Below are 20,966 nucleotides of genomic sequence, written 5' to 3' on the forward strand. Positions count from 1 at the left end.
TCACATCCTTGTCTCCTCCAGTGGTCTGTTCATGAAATCTTGAATCGTCTGGTATAGAGGTAGCCATTTATTAATTGAAGCTTTCAAAGCTGTAATCCACCTAGAAGAAAGACCAACAGCTGTCTCCGAGTATTACATATGCACTCTCCTTGCATTTGAAACGTCTGTTACAAATGGTGTTCGTACAGTCCTGTTTCTGTGTGTGCTGATAGTGAGTGGACTAGGGAGAGGAATGAAATGAAAGAGTTGAGTATAATTGTAACATGTCTCAACACGAGTTTCCAAAACACTGAATAGCTTTGTATTTTGCTCATTAAATTAAAACACAAATCCTATAGTAGGCTATCAACAAGCAGAATTCCCACTGACAGCATTTAGAACTTGGCTGCACTATGATGATGGAATTCACCTTTAGAAAATGATTTCATAGACCAATTTTCTTTTTCGATTCCAGCGATCGTTATTGGAAGAAAATCACCCTTGGGGATGAGGAGGATGTACTTCTCATTAGTTAGAGCTTCTCTAGTGAAAGGTACCATAGTTGTTCTGTTTGGCATCATCACCCACGCGCCGTTGTGGAAGGCCCCCCATCAAGCTTCCTTTCTGCAATTCTCCTCTCTGCAATTGAGCCCCGCTGTAATTCCAGCATCCACAATAACAGAGCTGATGACTCACATGTGCCAACATATTGTACTGCAGTGTGACTAAAGCTAGAATTAAAGGGAAATCTGGTGGGGAACAAGTGGAAACAGAATGAAAAGTTGTTGCTAGATCTTCCCAAACTAAAGCAGTGTTCCTGCTTTCCTGAATTCTTGGCAAAAGGAGCAGTGTTGCAGATAGTTAGGGTCTGGCGGCCGGAAGATATCGCGCTGTACGGAAAGATAGGGCCGCTAATAGCCAATAGTGTTAGTTTATGATGTAAGCCGACGGATGTGACGTTGTAAACCTTAGCTATATAACACCTTGTTACCCATCAATAAATGCCATTTGCTGTCCACCACATTGGTGTCAGCGTGCTGATGGCCCGAGCGGCCTGGGGGTGGTCGCCGTGTCGTTCCTGAACCAGGTTGCCACGCCGCTTGAACGACAACAAGTGGTGCTGAAACCCGGGATCATCGCCTGGACGGGTGAACGGCGGCCAGAGCGGCTGGACCAGCCCGGCGGGGAGGACGCTCCCGGACCAACAAGGAGGATGGAAGCGAGGATGCTCCCGGCGGGAACAGACGGGAACCGTTAGATAAACAAGAGGGGGAGGAGAACAAGGAGGAGAAAGGTGGTGGGGGTGACCGGACAGGTGAGGGAGGCCCGAGTGAGGCGCTGAGAACCAATCAGAGCGGCCATTTGAAAAAACGTGCCTCCGTGAGTAGGAGGCGGGGCGAGCCAAGGAGGGGGGAACAGCCTGCCTGCAACGGAAGTAGGCGGGGCCGGAGCCCAACGAAAAAGTACCAGAGCCCGGAAGTGACCAGTCAGTCGAGTTCCGGCTCCGGCTCTGGCTCCGGACCAGACACTAGTGAGGACGAGTGCCTCACAACTGATTCAAACTTAAGGAAGGAGAAAAAGAAGGTAAACAGAACTAAGAGCCAGAGAACTAAGAGCCAAAATATTCCCATTCGAATTAAAGAAAAACCGCAAAAGGAAGAAACCCCTCTCACGGACTGGAAGGAAATAAAGATCGCATGTGCCGATTGGGCCCCATCGGCCGCGCTAGCGTTCCCGGTCCGGGTGACGGAGGCGGGACAGAGGGTCTACTTGCCGATAAAATGTAAGGACGTACAAGCGATTGTTAAAGCAATTGCAGATAAAGGGATTAATTCTGCCATGGTCTCAACCCTCATAGATGGTATCTTTGGGGGGGACGATATGCTCCCGTTCGATATAAAACAAACTTGTAGGCTAATCTTTGGTGGAGCAGGGATGATCGTTTTCAAACAAGAATGGGAAGACAACTGTACAAAGTATTTAGCCCAAGTAACTGGGGCAGATCATCCATTACACGGCTCCAGCCTGCAGCGGTTAATGGGTGCAGATCCAACAATGATCACCCCCCAGGCGCAGGCCCATGGCATGCGGGCCCATGAAGTTATGGCAACTACTCGTGCGGCCAGAGAAGCTATTCGCACAGCCTGTAGAGTTGTTGCCAGACCATCACCATGGTCCTCAATAAAGCAAAGTGAAAGTGAGAGCTTTACACGATTCGTAGATCATCTCCAAGCAGCGGTCGACTCTTCGGCCCTGCCTGCGGAGGCAAAAGGCCCGGTCGTAGCGGAATGTTTACGCCAACAATGCAATTCTGCAACCAAAGAAATCCTGCGATCATTGCTGGCAGGGGCAAGTATCGCAGACATGATTAAGCATGTTGCAAAGGAAGAGCATCTGACCCCAATTCAGGTGGCTGTTCACACCGCAATAGCCAACGTAATGGCTTGTTCTAAATGTGGCCAGGCAGGGCATGTTGCAGTAGACTGCCCTTGGCTGGGGGACTCGCTGGCAGCGCTCCCCCCATGCCAAGATCAACCCAAAGGTCGCTGTCAGGAAAGATGGCAGAGTCAAGTGGTGCCCGCTTAAGTCTATTAAACCAGACCTTCAAAATAAAACTAATGAAAATTGTGAGTTTCTGTTCACAGGACCGGATCATCGGACACCCCAGTGACAGACGTCCCGCCCGAGCCTGTGAGTTCCACACCGACCGAATCCAGAAAACAACAAAACAGCCTCTGCAAGAGGGGGCCGCGATGCCTTTGCGTTATCTTAATTTTGCAGCTTGTCACTATAGGACAGGTAGAGTCACACCAGCCCTTTAAATGGGTACTTGAACAGATCGAACAATCTCGAGCAATTAGTACAAAAGTAACCAATTTTCCAAAACCAAAAGTCACCAATTTTCAGTGCTACGCCTTGCTAACCAGCACCCATTGAACCCTGTTCCAAACGCAGCTGGTACGAAAATTGTTTCACCGGTTCGCTGTGGTTAACCACCCTGATATCCACCTTGATAGGGCCGATAGCAATGATCATGATGACACTGATCTTTGGACCCTGTATATTGAATAAGCTCATGCCGTTTGTCAAGAGTCGGCTAGAGAAGGTTAACATCATGTTAGTAGAATGCCGACAACGGCTTTAAGAATATATCCACTCAGTATTATCCCCAAGTTATCCCAAGGTGCACCCTATTTCTATACCGTGGTATTATGATATATAATTTTAAGATTGGTATAAACTATAAGAATAGAGTAATATAATAATAAGTAAGAGTAATGTAATAATAAGAGTAAGTAATAAGAATAAGGTAATAATGAAAATAAGTAAGAGTAAGATAATAATAAGAATAAGTGATCACAATAAGATAGTCATATTTTAGCTAGTTTTGTTATGCATAGGGAGGGGGGAAATGTTGCAGATAGTTAGGGTCCGGCGGCCGGAAGATATCGCGCTATACGGAAAGATAGGGCCGCTAATAGCCAATAGTGTTAGTTTATGATGTAAGCCGACGGATGTGACGTTGTAAACCTTAGCTATATAACACCTTGTTACCCATCAATAAATGCCATTTGCTGTCCACCACATTGGTGTCAGCGTGCTGATGGCCCGAGCGGCCTGGGGGTGGTCGCCGTGCCGTTCCTGAACCAGGTCGCCGCGCCGTTTGAAAGGCAACAGAGCAGAAACAAAAAGTTCAGTTTACCTTTTGTTTTCATTCATATTCTCTGCACACAAGTAGAAGGTTTTAAACTCTCCCGATGGAGGTTTGAGTTCAATTACAGATCTCTCGGAGCCCAAAGCCTGTTCACTCACAATATAGCCCTGTAGATAAAGGCCACCTGGACAGAAAGAAAAGCATACGCTGGGTCTCATGTAGGCACCGTTTGTGAAATTATTGTCAATTACAAGCATCCTGACAATTCTTACAGATTTTATTTGCAGATTCCTTACCTTAGGTGTTTCCACTTTACAGAATTCACATGTAAAGTGAAACATTGAACAATATAAGAGTTCAGCTTTATTCCCCAAATTGACTTGAAAATAATGTACAATTCAATTTTTATGGTGACTAAGAAATTTCCTGTTCAGGTATGTTCTGTCTATAAATGAGACAATTTTCCCTTTTCCTCAGCTGCCAGGTTTGAGCTGCCATTGGAGCCCTGTGAGGTCAGCTGAATTCTTGCAGCCTTGCCCCTTGTCTTCCTTAGGCAAGGCCCAGGCTTTGGAGAAAAGCAGCGTAGAGGAGGTTAACCTTTTCTTTGCTGCACACTGAATTTCCCCTCCGGTAATGCTTGCGCTCCCATTTGTTTTGCTGCAGATGCATCTGACTGTCAAGTTAATGGAAGTTAAGAAACTGTTCTGTTGCATGATGAAAACTCACTCCAGCTCATTCTGTTTTGGCAATATTGGCTTGACAGATATAATGGGAATATGGAGCTATAAAAATGCATTTTAAGTCCCTAAAATCAGCAGGTGTTAATGCGACTACAGAAATAGGAAATCTGTTTAGTAAGAAAGTGACATTGTTGTATCACTATTTGAAGTATAGCTATACTTAAAGTTATGTTAAAGCAATGCCATGCTAAAAGTTAAGATTGAGAAGGAAAGTAAATGTGAATTTTCAGAGTGGCCTCACTATGTGTTCTACTTGTGCAGAAAACTCCAGTCATGAAAACTTTCCAAGACTTTCCAAGATTCAGGGGGTTGATTTTAGTCAAATAAACCTCAAGGCTGCTTCAGATAAACCCCGAAAGTTTCATTTAATGGTCAGCTACTTTAGACCACCATTTTATGCACACTGAAATAATAGATATCTAAGTCTGTCTTCTAATTCATCAAAAAAAAAGTGAAATATGAATTGGAGACTTAGATGAGAAGAATATTAGCACCATGGAGTGGGCTCCATATGCATTCTATATGGCAGTTCAGCTTGCATGTGCAGTTCCAGCACAGCGGCCATATGAAGCCTTCCCAATTTCCAGTCATTCACTCTGGGCAGCACACAATCAGCAATATAATTTTAATGATTTCTTCCCAGAAATAAGCTAGCTTGTCATATAATATTAAGTGGCAAAATATTTATCTCTAGCTTTTATTTTCCTTCAAAAACTAAAATGATGTAAATTAAAACAAACAAAAAATCTTGGGCCCAGCGTTGAGCCTTTGAGCCTCCTTATTTGATGTGCCCCGCTTAGGTGTAGGAACACCGCTGAGGGCCACACCAGCTAACTAGGAAGCAGAAGCATTACATGGACCTCGTTCTTCATGACATTTTTGGTTTAGCCAGTTTTTTTCAGATGTCACTTTACTGTAACAGTGTTCACTTTACACATATATGGTGCTTAGCCAAAAAGACCCGTGGAGCTGATGAGCTGCAGTTGACATTTTCTGCTACTGACTTCAAATTGTGTATTTTTCTGACTCTCTCAGTGAATAACAAAAGCAACCAATTAATGCTCTTAACAATGCAATTAACATAGAATAGTTGTATGGGGTAGTGAGAATTTTTTGTGAAATTGGAAAGCACAAAGAGCTGCAATAGCAAGAGAGAAAACACTGCAGTATGGAAGAATTTGTATGTCGTAGGTTGTTTAAACACTGAAGAGGCATATTTAGCATGGGCTTGAATGTCATAAATATATAATAGCTGATTTTTGCCTTTCCATTGATTCACTGCTTAGCTTTGCACAAATCTTTGAGCCTCAGTTTCGCATGGGTAGAAAATCACTGGTCATTTCACGTGTACGGCTTTTTGCAGATGAAAAGTGCTATGTAAATGTGAAAGACTATAAAATGGGAAGCCTCCTGCCTGATCATATGGAAAATTAATAAACCCTAAATTTCCCCTTTTGACCTGAAAACTGGTTGGTAAGCAGTAAGTTAAACAGCATTTCCTTTTTGACTCTGCTGGCTGCCAACTTCCTTAGGCCAGGGAAGGGGAAATTACAGGTCCTGACCTATCCCCTCTCCCTGGGACCCCTCTTCTTTTTGAAAAAAAAAAATTAAAGAAAAAAAAAATAACCCTCCAGTTTTCTCAGAGTTGTGCTTGTTCTAGGTTTTCCTCAGCATTTAAAACTTAGCTCCTGTGCTGCAGGATCACTGTGATTGACCCCAAATAACCTCACTTTGCTGTCCCCAAAGCATAGCCCGATGCCCTCCCTTGTGAGTGGGGCAGCTTTCACAGACCAGCTGCTAAGCATCAGAGGCAGCCCTTGCAGATGCATCTCCAGCTGCACATAGTTGAGCCTGTCTTATCACTTGGGTGGAGCTTCTTGGCCAAGGCCAGATGGAAAGGGCCTAGTCATGGAAGAAGCAGCACTTGTTAATAATATCCCTCATGCTGAGGGTGTGTTGCCTGCTATGGGGCTGCTGCTAGCAGTGAGGTCCCTCTGTGGAAACAGTAGTCTGTTTGTTTTTGAAGTAGAGTATATGGGTTCTGGTTAGCTATGTTCAGGAAGGAATTCAGGCTGCATAGGGTGCAGAAAGGACCATGAGGAGAACAGGTGAAGTTTGTGCTTCCATACCCTGACCTTTGCATCATAGGTAGAGTGAATTTGCTGTTCAGGATTTAATGAATGTCCAAAATTGTATTTTGAAAGAGCAATGAAGCCTTCCTGCTTTACCAGTCACTTGCACTGCAGGAGTCATCCATACCTTGGGCAAGTGTGGAGCGGAGGGTGGCATAGATGTACAAGCAGCCGTCCTTGAGGATGCAGTAGTGCTGAACCCACATGTCTCTGCTCCTGTCCAGCTGGTGTAGGAGTCCAAGGCACTCAGAGTTCTTGATAGCCAGGGGGTAGCAGCGCCGTGTTATGTAGTGTGACATCCACCCATGTGTGGTTCTGTAAGGTAAGTGCATGATTAATTGTTTCTGGGAGTAAAGTAAGGCAAGCCCGCTATTAGGAAAAGACACAAACTCAAGGCCCCTGCTAGGGAATTAGCTTTTCTTGTCAGAGCAACTTGGAAAGTCAACAACTTTGTGGTTAAAAACATATGCTTGAAGATGACAAATAGTGACTAGCTTCTTTCTTCTTAAAGTAATGGCTTTATCTTTTCTGCATCTAACTTAAAGTTCTGTCAGGAGATGCAATAATATTTCAAAGCTGTTCAAAGAATCAGGTAGAAATTAGAACCAAATGGCTCAATGTGAGATTAAAGCATTTCTTCCTCTCCTTCAAATTTAAAAGGCCTCTCTAACAAAACCTTGTGCGTGTTGTTTGTGCGTGTTGTTTGTGCGTGTTGTTTGTGCGTGTTGTTTGTCTCTCATCACAAGTCGGTGTGGAAGAATTGTTTGAAAGCAGGAACTGAGAGGAAAACTAGGGCTTAACACAGCTCTGGCATTACAGAGGCCTGTTTGGGGTGCTACACAGTTGCCACTTCCAGGCTGGTTGGTACGCACAGACTCAGCTCCTCCACGGTTCCCTGGGCAACGCAATCTGCCCTCCTCGCAGCTGCAAAAGGGAGTAACGGAGGATGGAGCGGAGTGAAGGCACCGCGGCCAAACTCTGTTGCACTCCCTGTGCTGGGCTGCTGATAAGCCACACAGTGGCTGTCTAATGAGAGATATACGATAACATGTCCGGTGCTGAGCCAGCAAAGGTGGCAAATGATGAACTTTGCTTGAACTTTGCTCATTATAATGTCAAAACCATACTTCCATCCCAAAAGTTACCCGCCTCCGAGGTACGACCACCCCTCACTGAGCATGCGCTCTAGATTTTCGGTTGACTGTACCTTTAAATGAAAGCGAGAAACTTTTTCACCAATCAATAACAATATTAAGTATGACTCTAGTCACTCAAGCTCCACCTGAATGTAAAGAAAAGTATAAAGGGTGAACTAAGGATGAAAAGGAGAGGGGGAAGAAACCATCCTAACTCCTGGGTCAGTTGACAGGCTGATCCTCCTTTCCTCCCCTCGCGCTGGGATGCTGCCTGAAGAGACTAAGGAGTGAGGAGGGAAGAATCCATCATAAATTCTGGATCAGTTGATGCGCTGATCCCCCCTTTCCTCCTCTTGCGTCAGGATGCCGCCTGAGGAGACTCGAGACTGAGAGCCCTCTCCCATCTTCTGGGGTGAGTGATGATTGCACATTTGTACATCAGAGCTAGCTAAAAACCCCACGCTCTAGTAGAGAATTTCCTGTACTGACATCCAAAACTTGCTTTGTAAATGTTGCATTTGAATAAATCATACTGTTTGTGAACTCGACTACTTGTTTGGGGGGAGGCAATCGGACCTACAGTTGACAGACTGTTCGTGAATCCGATATTGCCAGGGTCAAGCTTATAGTTGATCACACTATTTGGGAACTCGATTCACTCCTAGGAAGACGATCGGACCTACTGTCTACAGACTGTTTATGAATCCAATACTGATCTGATATCTCCTCCCCCCCCCACCACCACTACCACTACGGCTTTCAAACTGCACCATTTTCAACAGTCGGTGATGGAGAGAAGACCTGAAAAAAATATTGCTAGCTGCGTTCTTTGCTGTGAATGGGAAACCTGCTGGGATTTACTACAGCGAAGTGCAGTAGATGACTTGAGTGGCTCAAGGTATATTCATGCCCTTGTAGGTTTGCTGGGTGCCACAGTATCAGTGTATTAGTCTGTTAAATCATTATGTTGTGAGTCCCCCCCACCCTTGCAATACACTAGTTATTCTAAAAAATCAGTAATGAAGTGTATAGAAAATAGGGGTAAGAAAAGCTTATTCAGCCAAAGTCTGGTTAAAAACAGGATGAAGGAACTAGTTGGAAATAATGTTCATTAAGGACAGAAGTTAGGTGATGAAAACGAAATAGTTCTTTGTTAAAAGATGGAGATGAAAATGATAAAAGTTAAATAAAAAGTTAAAAATAAGATTCAGTAGCGGAGAAACTAGCTAACTTACTGTGCCTAAGGATGTTGTGTTTTGTGTGTGTGAAGTCGGACCTTTTTACAGTACTTTTAAAAATCTTTAGATCTTTAAAAAAGTAAAATTTAGAAGATTTAAAAAGATTTAATTAATAAATTTAATAAAATTAAATTAAGAATTTATTAAATTAAAATATTTTTATTATTTTTAAAATTAGTTAAATTTAATAAAAATATTTAATTTTTAAAGATTTAACTTTTAAATATTTTTACTTTCTGCATGTTAAACGAAAGTGTTGTGTTTTTTTTAAAAAAAAAAAAAAAATTACTTTTTTTTGTGTGTGGCTTTTTCCTAGTTTTCTCTCTTAGGTTATTTATTTATTTATTTTGATTCTTTTGACTTGGGCACATGTAGTACTTGAAATTGCAGAAATAAATCATTTAAAATATCTGGATTTCTTTATATGCTTTTAAGAAATACTGCCACGTCAGATATACTTGAGCACGAATTATGTTTTTCCCTGGTAATCTCACATGAAAACTGAAGCTGAAGAAATGTATGCCTGCCTGACTTTATTCCAGTGCAAATGGTATTAGAGAAACAACAAATGTTTCCTTTCAGTGTCTAGAAAACTATCACTAAAGCAGCATACTGCTTAGAGGGCTTGTTTATGTGGCCTGAGTTGAGAGAGGAACTAAAGTAAAATGACCCCCCCCCCCCCCGCATTAACATACAGTGTCCTTTTTAACTTGCAATTTTGTTATTTTTTATTAATTTTCTTTTAAGTCAGTTTCTCTTTTTCCTTTATTGATGTTATTGCTCTGAGAAAAACATAGAGAGTACTCTTCTGTATTTGGGCCTCACGTTCTTTCTGCTAAGCGACAAGCTGGATCAGTAGCTATTAAAAACTTACTGATGAGCAGCCTATTTTTATAGAGATGGGTGTATCTTTAGGAAAAAAGCATAGGAATTCTGGGGGCCCTTCACTGGGAAAGGGAGGGCTGAGGTAGCTTTAGCCTCTCTGAACGTAGGAGTTGTTCCTAACCATGGAACCACCAAAATGAGCCCTGCAGCGTGGGGGGAAGCTGGGCCTGGTTTGCGCTGTGTCATGTTGGGCTGCGCGAGATGCCTCTGCAGTTGCAGTCACCAAGTTGCAGTCCTGGCTGTGCCACTCAGCCACAGGCTCCGTCAGGGAGCAGAGCTATATGAGACACGGAGCGATGCGCAAGGGTCATTGGCTGCAGTATCTGTTTTTCATCTCTTAAAAATACCAGAAAGAACCACTCCAAAAAACCCACTTTCTAATATTCTGCCAGAAGTCACAATGTATGGCCTCAAAAATCAGGTAGCTTGCACCCAAGGCAGACGTACAGGGAATACCTAAGCAGATATAGCCTTTTACACCCTTAATTGCTAGTATTTGACCTGGGGTGGAATATGCCACGGAGCACGTGCTGGCGAGTCCTCTCTCCACTGTGCTTAGCCCTCTTCCTACCCTGCCCCCGTCAGCGTGGCTACCCCTGTTTTAAGTTATGTTTCTGAATCAGCTTCAAGATGCTGATATCTAGACAGGGAACATTTTGATTCCTTCTACCGTATGGCAGCCAAGCGCATCTGCTGCGGTGCTATAATGGGTGTTTATGGCTTTTAGGTTGGAGCTGATTCGCATCCCAGCAGCATCCACGTCGCTGCCTGTGCCTCCCAGTGCCCAGGATATATGTCTGCTGCACAGTCTCCTTTACACATTCTGCTTCTTGTATAAATAAAGCATTACCTGGTGGATGGGATGTGATGCTTTATCCATGGCCTCCAACCACCTATAAAATGACCAGAGATGAAAATGGTTTAGTGAGATGAAAATGGTTTAGCGAGATGAAAATGGTTTAGCTTGGTAGAACAGAATAAATGTATTTCACTGCCTCTGAATTCTTGCTGATGTAGACAGCTTTTAAAGGGATGTGCAATTTTCAGGACAGGTTCAAGACTTCAGAATAGATTAGTGGATTAATTCTAAACAAATGTTTCTAACTCTCAGAAAATACCTCTTATAGCTTGCTGTATAAGATGTTATAGTAAATTAGGGCACTATTGCAAGCAGGTGAATCTATAAATTTTGGCCTGATGCTTTGAAATGCCTTCACATTATGTTTTTCTGGTGATTATAGAGGGTCCTCTTTCACCCCTCCTGGGGAACCTGCAGGCTCAGTTACTTCCCTGAAATGCCTGTACACCAATGCACAAAGCATGGGGGAAAAGCAGGACGAACTGGAGATCTGTGTGTGGTCCCAGCATCATGATCTCATTGGAATCACAGACTGCATTTAGTGGTCAAGCTTTGCTGGGCAAAAGATAGACTATTGGTGTGAAATGACAGATAAGCTAGTTTAGATTCATAGGAAGATGTACAATTCATTTGAATAAAGAAATGGAGGTGAAGGACTGAGAATATGGGAGGAGTGTTGTTTTTAATGGAGATCACCAAAATCAAGCTTGCAGGGATAGCTTGAACAGAGCATGGATGTTGGAGACTTGATGAGAAAGCTATTTCTTTTTTCACTTAAACAACAGAAACATAAAAGCTATGAATCTGTGTTATTGAGACTTGTGCAAGTGAAAATCAAAACCACCATCTTTCCCATAAGTTGCTGACAGGGTTTTTTTTCCTATTGACCAAGTTAGAGTTTGTGAACATAACTCCAAAATTTTAAATGCCCTCTCTCCCCAGACATAAATGATAAAATTGACCTTGCAAGTTGAATGGCCACTTACCTCTTCATTTCTTGGTTAGAAATTGCACAGAAGTAGAAAGTCCTGCTTCCATTTTGAGATATGCACTTAAAAACAAATGGTTTGCCCAGACTGGTATCAACTCCAATTTCTGCTCCTTCCAACTTTGTTATTTCAAGGGGCTTGCATTTCCCTTCATCCTGTGATTAGAGAGAAGAAAGCTGTGCCAAAGTCTCAAAGATGTGGGACTGATTCCTGTGAGATTGCAATAAACTAAGGAGAGTATTCAAAGGTGTAAAATCCAGTGTTAAGATTTTATGCCTTTGAAACATCCTCCTAATTACCATTTGTTTTAATGATTAATACTCCCAGAAAATAATTATGGTGGAGTCACAAAAGATAATAGTCAAGCACCCTTTAAATTTGCATCTGTGTTTTTGCTCTTAATCATCCTTGCCTCATTAGAAGGTGTATTTGTGTGCAGAAACCTTGTTAGCTATTTGCAAATACCCCAACTTCTGTGGGTACACTTGAGTAAGGGTGGGATTTTTCCAAGTGCATGGAAGAACTTTAGGAGTAGGAGCCCCTTCCCAAGGCCAAGCTGGCTGCAGTCTGGATTTGTGCTGAAAATCTCTCCTTGTATGTGCAGATAGAGGGGAAAAAAGGCCTGCGTTCAGCAAATAGCAGGCAGAATTTAAAAGGCTACATTTCAGCTCCTCTGTCAAGTTGCCCTAAATATCAGCGTATTCAGTATCTTTCCTCATTCATTTCAGGCAACGTTGAATGGAAATAATTTCTGAGTCCTTTGTACAGTATTTGAATTAAGGCTTTTTGAGGCTGCAGGGTATTGTCACTGCCTTTCTCGTTGGTTAGTTATAAGAAGACATTAAGCTCCTTAATATAAGTAGATGGGTGAAACAGCTGTTCTGACTGTTCTCTGCTGCACCCCGCCCCCCTGCCAAATACGTGTTTTGACTCAAAACAAAGGTGCACACATCTGGGTAGTGAAACCAGCCTTTATTTTAAACAATACCCTAAACCCCTTTGCCCTGAAGTGTAGGAGAAAGGGAGACTGCTGACACCAGTTGGTCATCAACAAGACTCGTTTATTAGTCGTTTTAGCTTGCTTCTTATACATTTCTTAATTAGCCTCATGCATATTACAAAACTTGAGCTCATGATTGGTTGCTAACGGTATTTGATTGTTTATTCCACGGTATTTGGTTGTTTATTCGAAAGATAACTTCTGTCTGGCCAGCCCAGATTACGATCGATAAGCAAGCAGCTTCTTCATTCTTCCTGCCTTATCCCCTCAGGGTTGTTTACGAAACTCGCCAAGGACAGAGTGTCCTTGCCTTACCAGCACATAGTCAGCACTTCTCTCCTGAGGCCTAATCTCCCAGAAGCCCCTGCTTGCTCAGTTGCAGGCCTGAACCAAAGTCAGTAGAACCATACTCATGTCCACGCTCTCGTAGCCAATTCCCAACAATTCCCCCTTTTTGCGCGAGCAGGACATCCCCCATGCTCTTATTTATCATGCGTTTTACATACGATAAGATACAGCTTAAACATAACAATACAATTATAGCTACTACTAAAAACATTAGCAAGCTCTGCAAAACATTGCGGAGCCATCCAGTAACTCCCATTACAGCAAAGCAGGCCGTCAGGTGACAGATTACATGGACTGCCTTTTTTCCCGCCTGGGGAGTTGCCCATATGAAGTGGCTGAATGTATCAATAGTGACATGAAGGTACTTCAAGCGGCCAAACTCTGGAACATGGGTAACATCCATTTGCCAGAGCCCACAAGGGCCTTGACCACGCGGATTTACCCCAATGCCCAACCCCGGTCCATGATGGCTGCATTCGGGGCAGGCGCGCATGATTCCCCTGGCCTCTTCCATTGTTATATTAAACTGACTTTTAAGGCCTTTAGCATTCTGGTGGAACATGTGATGGGCTTCCCTAGCCTTAATGAAGTCATTGAGAGGCACGGCCGTGGCCACCAATTGATCAGCCCTGTGATTACCCTCGCCCAGACCCTGAGTCCACATGTGACTCCTGATGTGTATCACAGCATACGGGCACAACCGTTGTTGCAAAGCGGTTTGCAACCTGCGTAAGAGCTCATTCAACCACGGATTTTTAACATCCCGGACCCTCGCCCCCTCTATGCGCGTAACAATTCCAGCAACATATAAAATATGAGTCCGTGACCAGATTGAGCCGCTCATTTTGCCATCTAAGTACCGCCCAAACCACCGCAGCCAGTTCCAGCGTTTGTAGTGAGTCCCCTGCTGCTGCTTCTAGCAGGTGGTGATGCCATTCCACTCCTTCCATCCAGGTGATAGCTGCTCGTCGTGATTTCTTCCCTGCATCCGTGAAGGCGGTGACTGCGTCCACTAACGGTACTTCACTTCTTTTATGTGGCATAATCCACTCATTTCAGCTCACCCATTGTAGTTCCGGTGACTTTATAGAGTCTACTTTGATATCAGCAGCTGTTGATAATAGACTCGTTTGTAATTCTCCAGAATGCTGCAGGTACCATTCAAGCAGATCTCTTTTTATAGGAATTCTAATTACACCTGGTTCCATTCCCATGATCTGCACCACTCGTGTTTTCTCTTTCATAATCAGTTCCGCCAAGTTTTCTACTTTCTGCTGAATAGTTGTGTGTGGTTGCAGTGATGTATACAACCATTCGAGATGGCATTTCAGTGTTTGGTTCTTCATTCTTACTTCCTGTGCTGAAGTATTTCCCTAGTCTCTTTCCAGGGATACAAGTCAGAGTACAACTCCCAGTCCTCCACTGGTGGGGGTGGGGTGGAGTACACCGTAGTCTGAGTTACTCCTGGCTTTCCCGCTTTCAAATTCTGCACTTTCTTGTTGTACTTAGTCAGCCCTCTCTGCTGATATATATTATACAATAAAGATCTAAAGACCACACACACAAACAGCACGAACACAGTTTCTATCGAGTAGCACGACCTCACGTAGCTGTGCACTTCACTAGTGAGTTCCACTGTCTCAATTGCCAAAGCCCATCCTTGTCGCCAATTAGGTGCGAATGGGCTTGGGATTTGGCAATAATCACCCAAAACAATGTGGCTACTGCGAGCCTCTATTCAGGTGAAAGCACCTTTAATAAGCAATGTATGAATAGCTACTCTTGAGGTAATACTTGTCGGCAGGATACTGAGACTGAACATCTTCTCGAGTTGGCAGATTGGAGGGTTGCTGACAGGCTCCTAACTCAGCGGGCGTCCCCGCAGAGACAACGTGGGTCTCAGTATTAGGAGTCTCACCTCCCCTCTCTCTGCACTGTCTGTTTATGCCCGGTGCATCATGCCACGTAGGGCCAGTACGTGCCAGCAGGCAGTCCGGGGGGCGGACAAACTCCGCCTTCAGTCACATAACCTTCCCTCCTGGGTGCGCAAATGCGCATATCAGAAAGCGGTCCCAGCTGTCAGTCTGAGGCTCCTGCCTTCCTCATCTTCCTCCCTCTCAGGTGTTTGACCTTCAAACTAGTTTAGAGGATGTTTGCAGTTCCCGGGCAGGCAAACATCTTCTTTCTCAAGATCCCATTATGACTCTACAGATCATACAAATTTCCTCCTTTCAACCATACCTCGTGTCAGCATCATTATACAAAGGACACAACACATAATACAGACGAACATAGCAAACAGAAATAATATCCCTAATAACGGTTTCTGTCCTCACTTAAAGCATTACAATTCTTCAACCCCCACTTTAAAAGACAGATCAAATTCCCCTGCACCTCCCCCCTGGTTGTTGTCAAGCCCTCAGCAACGTAAGTTTCCTTGATCTCATTCGCCTTCTCTTCCCCGGCCCCCCTTTCTCCTTTTTTTTTCAAGGCGATCTAACAAGTCCTGGACGTAGCCGGGCCGTTCTTCAGGTGCCACGGGGCGGGGTCCGGAAGCGGGGGCGCAGACGTTGTAGGCGCCGCAGGTGCTGGCACAGAGGCAGGCACGGGCAGGGGGGGTTAGCGATGGATCTCCAAACACCAGCGGTTTTCAGTGGCGTGGCGGTCCCGGTCCTGAAGTGCTTGCAAAGGCTGCCGTGACTCCGGCGGCCACTTTGCTTTTTGCTTTCACATCGGATTCGAATACTAGGTGGGGCTCGGCTTTGAACCCATTCTCTTTGCACCAGATCAAAAGCTTGCAGAGGGCCTGTTCATCAGTAGCTTGCTCCAGGGATTGCATGAGCCTATTCACCAAATTTCCGTAGGACTTCCACAATCCCTGCTTCACCATGGTAAATGATGGGGCCTTTCGTTCTGACAGCACTAAAAACAGCGCCTGCTGCGCGACATTTTGCCACGCGTCCTTTCTCTCCCTTACTCTTTCTTTGATCAAATCCCCGTCACTGCCCTCCCAAGGGTCCGTTATTGAGGCTGAAGACTGGGGGTCCCCCGATTGCTCCTTTTGCTGCGGCTCTTCTGGAGGGGCAGCACTAGTTTCAGGTGGCGGTGGTGCCGTAGGTAGCATTACTCTAGTCACGGAAGGAGCTCGTGGCTGATAGCCCCCCTCCGGGTACTGCAAATTTTTCTTATGAGCTTTAATCGCCTGATCTGCGGCCTTTTTCTCTGCCACCCGTTGTAGCAGAGTATTGTGTACCACCCTCCACAGCTTCCCCATCTTCCTAGCTGTCTTATCATCATCTATAGTTGCTTCCCATAACTTATCCCCCAGTTTCCGCCATTCTGATAACTCATGCACTGTATGTGGGACAATAAAGCAACCCTTTGCGTACCCCCAGGCTAATAATCCCGGTAATTCTTTCTTTAAGTCAATTCCCTGCACGTTATACTGCTGTAGGGTACGAGTAAATAATTCATATGCCACGTGCCTATCCATTTTTGGCGTCAGCGCTGTTGCAGCTCTCCAGGCTCCAGTGGCACGTATGGCCCGAAATCACCTATATGATCTTCGGGGGTGCCGTCTTTCCAGCGTTTGCTCGGCGGACTTCACACCGTCCCGGCTGCAGGGGACCCAACTCCTACTTTCTCCACCGTGGCGCGTCCTCCCCCGCTTTCCTTTCAGCCCGGGAGGATTTCAGTCCTTTGCTGTATCACGTCGGGGTCACCATTTGTAGGAGAAAGGGAGACTGCTGACACCAGTTGGTCATCAACAAGACTCGTTTATTAGTCGTTTTAGCTTGCTTCTTATACATTTCTTAATTAGCCTCATGCATATTACAAAACTTGAGCTCATGATTGGTTGCTAACGGTATTTGATTGTTTATTCCACGGTATTTGGTTGTTTATTCGAAAGATAACTTCTGTCTGGCCAGCCCAGATTACGGTCGATAAGCAAGCAGCTTCTTCATTCTTCCTGCCTTATCCCCTCAGGGTTGTTTACGAAACTCGCCAAGGACAGAGTGTCCTTGCCTTACCAGCACATAGTCAGCACTTCTCTCCTGAGGCCTAATCTCCCAGAAGCCCCTGCTTGCTCAGTTGCAGGCCTGAACCAAAGTCAGTAGAACCATACTCATGTCCACGCTCTCGTAGCCAATTCCCAACACTGAAGAGCTGGGGGGCTGGAGCTCAAACAATTGCATCAATTTTCCCAGCATAAAATAGTTGACGTGGTGGTGCTTGAAGAGCCTTAGTGCCATGGCAAAATGCACAAAAATTGAGTTTCATGGAATACAATGAATGAATTATTTGGAGTTAGGTGCTATCAATAGGAGCAAATTACAAATGCCTAGTTGTTTTCTTTGCCTAAAAAAAATGTACATGGCCTTTAATAAAGAAATATTCACATGTGAGTATTGGATACCTGAATATTTTTTTTGTATATTCATCAACACATGTAGCTATCAGTTTGCTTCTGTAAAAGCGTTTTCTGTGGGAACAAAAATAGGTCCCAATACTGAAAACTAATGCCTACTAGGCATCCATGAATGGATTTCCTAGATCCTTCTGCTTCTTTAAGAGGCAGAGCTTGAGTCAATACAGGAGCTAAAGATACTCCTAGAAGTCATCACTGCTGAGCAACCCTACTTTACTTCTAATACTTCCAGACACAACCACGCTGCGGTGGTAGTGTAACTGAAACATAGAGTGAGGCTCCAAGTCTTGCCCGAGGGGGGTGAAACCCACATGCTGGGGTGAGGGACTGGTCTCCAGCGGGATTTGGTTCTCCGTGGTCTGATCTCTGTTATGGCCTGAAGGCAACAGTCGCTGCAAATGCTGAAATGGCTGTGTGCACTATGATTGCATATCCCTGTGAACCCCTTTGAGCACTCTGCGCTGTCTAGAGCAAAGGCAGAATGACTGCTCTGTGCCATCAAGAATGATTTCTGTTCACTCCATGTTGAATGAATACGTTTAGGGAAGGAGTGACATGGATCTGAGGCCTATGTTGCAAAGTGAAACCAAATGTTCTTTATTGACCGAGAGACAGATGTGCTTTCCTCATTCTGCTAAGCCAGTAGTAGAGAGCATTTCTTTTTATTGAGGTGGTTTTCATCGATAATATCTCAGGAACAAACCTCCCATTGTTCCAAAATGTGCCAAAGGCATAGCTGAAAAAGTCATTATATAAACTATTGGGTATGCCTGGGTCTGGAGTGCAGCTTGCTGACACTACTGCCACTGTGGTATTTAATACAATTGTATGTTGCTGTTCCCAGTTGATGGCATGTAAGGTGCAGATTTTAAATGAGCTAACTGAGATTTTAGTCACTGCTGCTCTGTTTTGCACGTAGAGTCAAGAAGATTTTTCTAGCCTGTAGAAGGGGAACAAAGGTGTGGGTCCAAGGTTCACATTTCCTGCATTGAACAGGTGAGAGTGATACAGTCCTCTGGACATTTCTATGGGATGTTTCACGGATCCTCAGTGATCCACAGGATTTAACATGGGTGGAGGTTACTGGTAGTGGTCAGAAAGCCTCTTTTGCTTTGGTAAGTGCTATTGTGAGCATAATAGAAACAGCTTAAATAATCCTTCCGTTGTTACTGTTGTTCTTCAAGTGGGTTTTAGGTGAAATATTTTTTTGCAAGGAAAAAAGGCTCACCTCGAAGTATATTTATGTCCAAAGGACAGGTAGGACTGCAAGGGAGCAGTAAGCAAAGGGAAGCAGGCATCTCCTGCCTCTACTGAATGAAAAGGCCATTCACAGAAATGCAGACTGGTTAAGGTTGGAAGGGACCTCTACAGATCATCTAGTCCAGCCCCCTTGCATAAGCAGGGACACCTAGAACACATGGCACAAGGTGGCATCGAGGCAGGTTTTGAAGTTCTCCAGAGAAGGAGGCTCCACAGCCTCTCCGGGCAGCCTGTTCCAGGGCTCTGTTACCCTCACAGTAAAGAAGTTCTTCCTCATATGGAGATTAAACTTCCTATGTTTCAACTTGCACCCCTTACCCCTTGTCCTGTCACCGGCCACCGTAGAGAAGACCCTGGCCCCATCCTTCCTACAATCACCCCTCAGGTACTTGAACATGTTGATCAAATCTCCTCTCAGCCTTCTCTTCTCCACACTAAATAGACCCAGTTTGCTTAGTCTTTCCTCATATGATAGATGTTCCAGTCCCTTAATCATCTTTGTGGCTCTCTGCCTGACCCCTCTCTAGAAGCTCAATGTCCCTCTTGTACTGGGGAGCCCAGACAGCCTGTTCCAGGGCTCTGTCACCCTCATAGTACTCCTGGCACTCCCAAATCCCTCTCTGCGGAGCTGCTTTCTAGTAGGTCAACCCCTAATCTGTACTAGTGCCTGGGGTTATTCCTCCCCAGGTGCAGGACCCTGCACTCCTCCTTGTTGCACCTCATGAGGTTCCTCTCTGCCCAACTCTCCATCCTGTCCAGGTCCCTCTGTAGGGCAGCACAGCCCTCGGGAGTGTCGACCACTCCTCCCAGTTTGGTGTCATCTGCAAACTTGCTGAGGGTGCACTCTGTGCCCTTGTCCAAGTCATTGATGAACAAGTTGAAGAGCACCGGGCCCAGTACTGACCCCTGCGGGATGCCAGTGGCCACAGGCCTCCAACCAGACTCAGCCCCATTTATCACCACCCTCTGGGCTCTGCCATCCAGACGGTCCTCAATCCACTGTCCACTCATCCAGTCCACACTTCCTGAGCTTCCCTATGAGGATGTTATGGGAGACAGTGTTGAATGCCTTGCTGAAGTCAAGGTAGACCACATCCACGGCTCTCCCATCGTCCATCCAGCCAGTCACCTCATTGGAGAAGGCTCTCAGGTTCGTCAGACATGATTTCCCCTTGGTGAATCCATGCTGACTACTCCTGATCACTTTCTTTTCCCTGACATACCTAGAGATGGTCTCTAGGATATTAAGATAGGGCATGTAGTGGGGGAGTTCATAAGCCAGCCTTGTTTCATTTGTTTTATGGAAATATTTATACCAAGTTAGAGTCCTAGCATTTCCTGAATGATTCACTGGGATCAAAGGGTTCTGTTTGAGCAGAATCATATTGCTGTTCTAGTTAAGTTGCTTTGTCTATTAGAAAAGGGAAACTGAAAAGATTCATGCATTTCATGCTATCTGCAGTGAAAGAAATCAAAATCAACTGCAGGAAAAAACAACGAAAAGAGATTAAAAATAATCTGTGCAAGAGACTGCAAGTACCAGGGAAATGGGACAAAAATAAATTTACAGGAAATGAACTAAAATCCTAGAAAACATCAAAAGGAATCCAAAACACCAAGGAAAAACTGGTCCATGCTAGAAAACAGAAAATGATGGATTGGCTAGCTCAAGGGACTGGCAGAAGAAAGCCTAAGGCAGCTACTTCTAGGTTGCTGGGTCAGGTTGGTTTCAAGTCAATAGGGACAAGAGAGAATTTTTTGGCTGTATTTGTAAAATATATCTCTTGCTGTGTCCCTGTTTCCTTAAACTAGGCTAGAAGATGAACTCTCTTTTTTTCATGCTTTTTTGATTCTTTTTTTCCTTTAGCCCAGGTTTCTCCATTGCAGCTGACATGGCCATGACCCTCCCTGGCATCCAAGCTTACAACATTTTGATCATCTGCAACTTGAGTTTTTTTCTCTCCTTTTGCTGAATTCTTGTACTGAGTGTTAGCAGCGTCACTAAAATGTGCTGTGTGGTGGACTCACTGCTCATGGACTGATGCACTGAAAGCTGGAGCCTGTTTGCGTTTCTTCTGAGCTGGACACGTTGGTGTATAGGAGAGGTGTAGAAGAGAGGAGTGTGCCAGCAAACAGAAAACTCCAGATTCCAGATCTTTGTAAGGTATTTTGCTCAAATACAACTGAAGTTTCATCGTTTTTAATGTTGTTGTGTTTTAAACCCTTGACATACAAATGTGAGAGTAGAAATGTACCAAAGAGCAAGGCAGCAGGGTGGGGGGATAGATGCAAACCATCCTCTGATTTTAAGAACTT

At 44.6% G+C, this 20,966-nt stretch overlaps 1 pseudogene; it reads right to left on the bottom strand.

Moving 5' to 3' along the window:
• LOC148593198 (uncharacterized) overlaps positions 1 to 20,966 on the bottom strand; it is a 56,591-nt pseudogene continuing 35,625 nt past the window's right edge.

Source organism: Tinamus guttatus, unplaced genomic scaffold, assembly GCF_059628265.1.
Source record: "Tinamus guttatus ecotype Peru unplaced genomic scaffold, ASM5962826v1 Tinamus_guttatus_pri_ptg000432l, whole genome shotgun sequence".
In the NCBI taxonomy this organism is placed as follows: Eukaryota; Metazoa; Chordata; class Aves; order Tinamiformes; family Tinamidae; genus Tinamus; species Tinamus guttatus.